This window comes from Chrysochloris asiatica, unplaced genomic scaffold (genome assembly GCF_000296735.1).
Source record: "Chrysochloris asiatica unplaced genomic scaffold, ChrAsi1.0 scaffold00004, whole genome shotgun sequence".
NCBI lineage: Eukaryota > Metazoa > Chordata > Mammalia > Afrosoricida > Chrysochloridae > Chrysochloris > Chrysochloris asiatica.
The window spans coordinates 12,542,956-12,551,053 of record NW_006408522.1 but is presented as its reverse complement, the minus strand read 5'-3'; the positions used below and the strand labels follow the sequence as shown (position 1 = coordinate 12,551,053).

Below are 8,098 nucleotides of genomic sequence, written 5' to 3'. Positions count from 1 at the left end.
AGGAAGGAAGGAAGGAAGGAAGGAAGGAAGGAAGGAAGGAAGGAAGGAAGGAAGGAAGGAAGGAAGCTGGTACTAATGAAGAGCACAGGAAAGAGGGAAGTTGTTTTATAAAAGGTGATTAGGAAACTGTATGATTTGATGAATGTAAAGGTGATGATCTTGTCTGTAAACTTTCACTCAATTCACAGTAATAAGTTAAAAAAGAGCAAAAAATGTTAATTGGCCACAATGCCACCAAATGCGGTACCAAGAATTTACTTGATATGGCTTTTTTATCCAAATCTTGTTAAGTGCTGTCAAGTCGGTTCTGACCCATAGCGACTCTGTATGTATAGGGTTTCTAAGGAGCAGCTAGTAATGCAAATCTTAAGTCACACCAAATGATTGATTGGGACCATGAAAATAAGGTGTATACAACTCTAACACTGAAACTGGTTAGTTCCAGCATCCCACTATATTTTAAATAACCATCTCAGAAACAGAATCAGATGGACCCAGGACCATCAAGAAAGAAGAGCCATCAAAACATCAACCGAGAGGGAAGGAGTCTCCACATCAAGGATCAGTCCTATATTCCCCTCTGTGTACAGGATTCATAGGGACGGGCAATTCAGATATTGGCTACCTAAAATGGGAGGGGGGCAGGCTATAAAGGCATGAAGTAACTGGCTTACAAGTTTTCAAGAGGGAGTTTAGTTTCAGAGTGTGAGAGGGAAGGTAGAATCCCCACTGAATAGTTTTCATCTTGTCTAGACATTAATGCTTTTGAGAGTTATGGTGTTGGAGAATACTGAAAGCTCCATGGGCTGCCAAAAGAACCAATAGATACGTTTTCGAAGAAGCGCAGCCAGAGTGCTCCTTGGAGGCCAACGTGGCCAAACTTCGTCTCTCATACTTCGGACATATTGTCAGGAGGGACCAGTCACTGAAGAAGGATATCATGTTGGGTAATATGGAGGGTCAGAGAAAAAGAGGAAGACCCCCAACGAGATGGACTAGCCAAGTAGCAGCATCAATGGACTCAAGTGAGGCTGGCCCAGGATCGGGCAGTGTTTCATACTGTTGTGCATAAGGTCACTATAGGTCGGTACCGACTCAATGGCACCTAACAACAACAACAGACGGGTCTGGTAAAAGGAGATGGGAATAAGATTTCTATGATTCAATAGTGAGTAACATCACTAATTGCGATAGCCACAACTGTAAAAGGTAGAAATTTTGTAACATAAAGCTATGAGAACCAGGAACTTGGTTATGTGCTATTCCTTTATTCTTCAAATATTTATTGAACACTTACTATGTCAAATATAGTTAATTTGACATAGGAGTAGTTTACATTCCAGGAACAGAGGACCCTAGGACCATCAAGAGAGAAGCACATGAGCAGAATGTGGGACCATATCCAGAGCAGCAGCAACACCAGAGATGGAGGCAGAGACAAAAACATGGAGAGATAGAGCAGCTGAGAACTCTAGACTCAAGGAAAGAGAAAAGCTGTGTGCTAGCAGCCAGGAGGCATGATTGCAGAATGTGTCCTTTGGTTGTTTAAATGATTGTAAATTCCTGAGTGTTTTTGTGTACGTCCAAAAAGAAAAGAAAAAAAAAAGAGGGAACAGAAGCAAATACTGTTGAATGATGATGCACGGAGGAGACTGTTATCATTGCAATGCAACAATGAATGTAAAACAGATGTTCTTCCATGTAAACTATCACTCAATTCACACTAAAAACTTAAAATAAAATAAAAAAAGAAGAAGAGCCATGAGCAGAGCAGGAGATCCCTGTCTGAAAAACCAGCAGCACAGAGAGATAGAGTAGCTGTGGCCTTCCCTACTCATGGACCTAGTAAAGCTGAGTGCCTGTGGGCAGGAAGCTGGCCTGCAAACGTGCAATGACAGATGCTGTTACCTATATATTTACCACAGTTTAAAAAAATAGAAGAAGAACTTGTTTGAAACACTTTTCAAAAAGTAGTCATCCCCCAGGTGGTGCAGTGCAGTTAGCTTAATGCTAACCAAAAAGTTGGGAGTTTAGGATTCACCCAGATATGCCTCCAAAGAAAGAGTTGGCAATCTATGTCCAAAAAATCAGGCATTGAAAATCCAATGGAGCACAGTTCTACTCTGACATACATGGAGCTGCTATGAGTCAGAATCAACACCATGCAATTGGCTGGTTAAGAAGAATAAGGGGAAGAAATCACATCCCACACTTTCACATAGACCTGAGGATTGAGGAGGAAATAATTTTTCCATAATTACCACAAAAATCCTGCATCTCACATGCAATAAATTGGTCTACCACCTACTAATTACGGATAATTGCTAGAGAACACCACATGGAACTCAAGTGAGTAGAAGAAGCAAAGCTCCACTGGTCCACAAATGAGGCAGAGGCACAGCCACGATGAAAAGATGGAAGGAATGGTGAATACCTTTATACACAGACAGGAAAACGTGGCTCAGTCATTTACTGTGTGAATTCTCTGAAAAGTTAACTGCTGTGCCTGACCATATAGATATATCTCCCTAAGCAAATGACTAAGTCAATGAGTAATGTTGTTTAGTGTTGTCAAGTCAGTTCCGACTCACAGTGATCCTGTATAAGGTTTCTGAGGTTGCAAGTCTTTGTGGGAGCAAACAACCTCATCTTTGTCCCACAGAGTGGTTGATGGGTTCAAACTGCTGAACTTGTGGTTTGCAGTCCAGTCTTATCCTACTGAGCCACCACACTACCATAAGTAACACTGCTATTGTTGTTAAGTGCTATAGAGTCAGTTCCAGCTCATAGCAACCCAATATAGTGTTTCCAGGCTGTAAATCTTTGAAGGAGCACAAAGCCTCATTTTTCTCCTATGGACCTTGTGGTCTGCTGTCCAGTACTTACCCTAGCGATCTAACACACTCCCATGAGTAACATTAAAATCAACAAAAATATCACTCCACACTACTGCTTTAGATCTTAAGTAGAAAGTATGGCATCTGTATATTTGGAAGAAAGAAACTTTGAAAATACCTTTGTTGTTTATAATAAATTTATAACCTTATTTGTAAAAAAGCTACCCAGCCACTGAGATTGCCAGCAGTGTACAGTATCTGAAAAGCAGTAATTACGAAGAAACGGAGAGTGCATTTCTCAAGAACAGAGATGAATTGGAAAAGGAATTTAAAAGAAATATAACACAGAATATAAAAAATATTTGCAAAGCAAAAACAAATATAACCCTAGACCGTGCAGACCTGGTCAGGAGTTCAAGTCCCTGTGGGCCCAAGTGTTGCAGACCGTCCAAACCATAGGCTCTGAGGATCAGACTTTAGCCACCTAGCAGACATAGCAAACTGTCCCTCATCTGATTATTCAGTTATGCTTGTTAGTAATCGCATACATGAGCCCTGGATATCCACAGATAAATGTAAAAACCTTCCCTAAAAGCCGAGACTGTAAATTCCAAAAAGGCAAAGTTTTTGCCAACCTCCCCCCCCAAAAAAAGCTAAAGAGGAAAGAGAGAAACACTGTTAACTGATGATGTATGGAGGGGATCATAATCAATGTAATGAAATAAGTCATATGAATGGATGAATGTGAAACTGATGATGTGCCCTGTAAACTTTCACTCAATCCACAATAAAAACCTTAAAAAAAAAAACAAATCATTACTTTTTCTCACACACACACACACACACACACACACCAAAAAAATATATAAACCTGAAATTCTTTTAAAACTGGAGCATCAGAGATTGATAAAGACAGAAAGGAAGCAGATTGCTCATGTGCACCAGGAGCAGCAAAAATCAACACAGTTCCGGCTTTTCAAAGAGCAGCTCAAGAAGCAAAAATTAACCCAACGTCAGATACGCAGTCAGGAACCCCTGGTGCTGTCTGAGCAGATGGATGGGAGTGCATTGTCCTGCTTTTCCACACATCAGGACAACTCCTTGCTGAATGCATTTACAGATCAACCTAATAAAAGTGAATGTTAGTCTCTCTCCTTTTGTAAACAGGGCCTTAAAATCAGTTGTAACTTTAAGTACTGATCAGAATTTCTGGTTGAAGGATTGAGATGCATAGTCTTAACCAAGAGATCATTGCTACTGCTGGCAGAATCTAACAGTAGAGGGATTAGAAACTTGTGGAATACTCTGTGGAAACTGACACTTAATGAATTTACTATTACCCATGTAATAATGCCAAAGCAGGCTTCAAGAACAGACTACTGAAATACGGACGGACAAGGTAAAACAACTATTCAATGTTCAGGATCAACATGACCTCACTCTGGCATGCACCCATACACATGGGACACAAAGTGCATTCCTATCCACAGTACTGATATTCACACTCACTGCCTCTATCAGCTCATGCTGCCAAAGTCTACTGCCATTGTTGACTCTCCAGAGCATAAGGGCAATAGCATCTTTAGATTCACTGGTGCTGGTACAGTTACAGTTCCTGCTTGTAAAAAGGGCTTTCAAGCCACACACCTAGAACCTCAGGCTGTTAAATATATGCAAACGTATGTTGGTAAAAGGCATAAAAATAATTATGCTGGGTCTGAGGCAGGTGGTATGTGCTGAAGATCAGCAAGCACAGTCAGCTCCACACACCTACCTGAAGAAAAGCGGTTGACAGATTTTCTTAAGAGGTCTCCAGAAATTACATACTTATACATTCTGCATCATAAGATTGATACTCTTGCACATTTTAAAGTTTTGTTTTTGGGTTGCTCTGTCTCAAGAAAGATCATGGGGTGGGAGGGTGGGGTTGGGGGCGCTGTGGAGCGAGTTCAGAGTCATAGTGACCCTGTATTGGATTTCTGAGGCTGTAAATCTTTGTTGTTGTTGTTGTTAAGTGCCGTCAAGTCAGTTCCATCCCATAGTGACCCTGTCCAGGGTTTCCGAGGCTATAAATCTTTACGGGAGCAGAACGCCTCATCTTTCTCCCGCGGAGCAGCTGGCAGTTTCGAACTGCTGGCCTTGAGGTAAGCAGCCCAATTCACAAACACTACGCTATCAGAGCTATTAAGAAAGGTCATAGTGGCATCAAATCAATACCTATTAATATACCGAAATACTACAACCTGATAACAAACTGTGCTGCAAACAACAAAAGAATAAAATTAAAAAGCACCAAAGAGGATATGATCTTCATGACTATACAACATTTAAGCTAAAAATCAATTTCTTAATATTTCAGTGTACTTTACTAGCCTTGAAATTAAAATGCCACAGCAGCAGATACTTCACTTTTTCTTATTAAACTTTATGGTACAGGCCAGTTATAAATGAAAATATTAGTTGCAGAGCTGTCTCTCAGTATCTGGTAAAGGACTGGTTCTAGGAACTCCTGAGGATACCAAAGTCCAAGAATGTTCAAATTTCATATATAAAATGATGTGAGCATTTGAAAATAACCTTATGCACATCCTCCAGTATACTTCAAATTATCTTTACATTGCTTATAATACCTAATACTTTTTAAATGCTATGTAAATAGCACTTTATACTCCCCCTCTTAGTCTTTGAGGGGCTTTTTGGAGACTTTTTTTTCACAAAAACAAAAGGTACACAAAGGTGAACTAACTAGACAAGATGCAAACAATGCTCAAACTATGAGTTCTAGACAGAAATGGAGAATCTGTGAAGAGGCAGGAGGCTACATAAGGGTATACACATCGCTTCATTTGAGTGGACTCAGCACAGTGTTTGGTGCCTGGTAATTAGGTTGACTCGCTGGATTTTTTTACCCCAAAATATTTTTAAGAGGTAGTTGGTTAAATTCATGTATGCAGAACCCATGGATACAGAGGACCAGAAGGTCTGTATATAGTCTATATAAATTCATCTCCGTTAACAGGACTTTTCAGCACCCAACTATCAATTTGTTGTACTGTGGTGACTTTTCTGTTACCGGCAGGGTCACCATGCTCCATAGATTTTAGTACAGCTTTCAAGACTATGACACACTAAGAAGGAATGAAAGCCTGCCCATCTACTTCTAAATTTTAGCCAATGAAAACTTGATGGGTTGACTTCAAGCAAGATGGCGGACTAGATAGACATGCTATCTAGACCCTACAACATAGATACAAGAACCCAAATGAAACAGACACAGAGGCCAGTCCTAGAATCCTGAGCTTCAGAGGAAAGGTTAGACACGTGGATTGAAAACCTACTGGGAGGAGAAGCTGAGCAAGGGCAATAAAACAAAGAGACTGGTGAATCAACTGCCAGCAAGATGAGGTGTAGCCATCTTGAACTTTTGTGAGCAGCTTTGGAGAGACGGTGCAGGGTCACAAAGGCAAAGGAATAATTTGTGCACCCCACACTCCCCTGGATAACAGAGATGAATCTGGCCCGCATCCTCATCCATTCACAGCACAGACTCTGCTCTCCAGGAGTTTCGCGCTGCAAAATTTGTGCCAATGTAAGTGTGGCAGGTGCGTCCTACACCTCCTTGCTACCTGGATTCAGGTGGAGTTTGCTCCAGATCCAAAGAACCTACAGAGCCTCCAGACCAGAATGAGACTAGTAGAAACCTTCATAATCAGCTACCCTGCCCCCAGTTGCCCTTTCATTCTGACAGACACTGAAACTAGCAATCTGACAGGCCTCCATGAACTACTTCCAGATGGTGTACTCTAAACACAGACAACACCTAGGCCTATAGGAACTCAGCCATCACATCCCTCTTCCAGCCCTCGACTGACAGGAGTCTCCCAGAGTTTTCTCCTCTCTGGGCCCAACAACTGCACAGGTTTTTTGTTTGTTTACTTTTCCTTTCACTGTTTCATTGTTTTTGCTTGTTTATTCTTTCTTCTCCTTCTTCCTCTCTTCCCCGTCCCTTGATTTTTAGCAGTTCTATCTCAGCTTTTAATTTTTCTTCTTTTTTCCTGTTTCTCACTTACACCTTCATCATCATCTTCTTTTCTCTCTTGATTTTTTGTTACTACTCCCTAGTCTCTTTCTCTGTTCATCTTTCCTGGGGTGTTTTTTTTTTCAGTGTTTTTTTTCTCTTCCTTTTATTTTCTATCTTGTATTTCTCTTGTACATTTCCATTTTCCTGTCCCTCTTTTGTATTTTTAGTTACTATATTTGTTTATTCTGGTTTCTGCCTGTTTTTATTTCATTTTTATCCTTTATTATTTTCTCTGTTCATTTTTGGGCGCTTGTTTATTATTCTATTCTGCTTTCTGGTGTGTTACGGAAGGGAGTTCTCCCCTTTCGCACTTTATAGGTGACAATAACGGTGCCCCTTACAGCCCAGTTTTTTTTTCACAAGAAAGAATAAGAGAGTGTCTCAAACAAATGACCAAGATGCAGAGCCAAGAAACATTTCTGAGGAAGAAATGGCAATGGAACAACCTGAAAAAGAATTCAAAAGAATGATATTTGGGTACCTTCAATGGATTGACAGAAATATGAACATAATTAAGAGAATACAGAAAAAAACTTTATAAGAATTAACATAAACACTAGAGCAAAAAATAAGCGCAAATTTTGAAACAATACAAAACCTGCAATAAAAATCTAGAAGATTAATACTAAGATTCCAGAAATGGACAATACAGTGAAAGGGAAAAAGAGTATACATGAAAGCCTGAATTAGTGACCCTGAAAGCAAATCTCTCAATACTACTAAGCTAGAAAAACAATCAGAAAAAATAAATGAAAAAAAATCACACACAGCCTGAGATTTATGTGGGAAACCATGAAGAGAACTAAATTATGGATGTCTAGAATTCCAAAACAGTAAGAAACAATAAAAAGCACAGAGAAAATTGTTGAAGAGTTGCTGGAAAAAAACTTCCCTAACATCATAAAATACAACAAGATAAGCACACAAAAAGCTGAACAAATTCCAAACAGGATAGATCCCAAAATAAAATCTCCAAAGACATATAATAATCAAACTTTCCAAAACCAATGACAAGGACAGAAACCTGAGAACAGCTCAGGAAACATGAAAAGCTACCTACAAAGAAAAACCTGTAAGTCTAAGCTCTGATTTCTCAGCAAAAAACACGCACGCAAAATGGTCCAGCCTCTCTGGAAAGCCATATGGTGCTTCCTCAGAAGGTTGGAAATAGAAATACCTT

At 39.9% G+C, this 8,098-nt stretch overlaps 1 protein-coding gene and 1 pseudogene across 1 annotated transcript in view; one reads left to right on the top strand and one right to left on the bottom strand.

The window, feature by feature from the left end:
• Nucleotides 1–8,098, bottom strand: part of ADAM10 (ADAM metallopeptidase domain 10) — a 271,540-nt gene that overhangs the window by 182,485 nt on the left and 80,957 nt on the right. The window lies entirely within an intron of this gene.
• On the top strand, nucleotides 2,909–4,629 carry LOC102821460 (annotated as a pseudogene).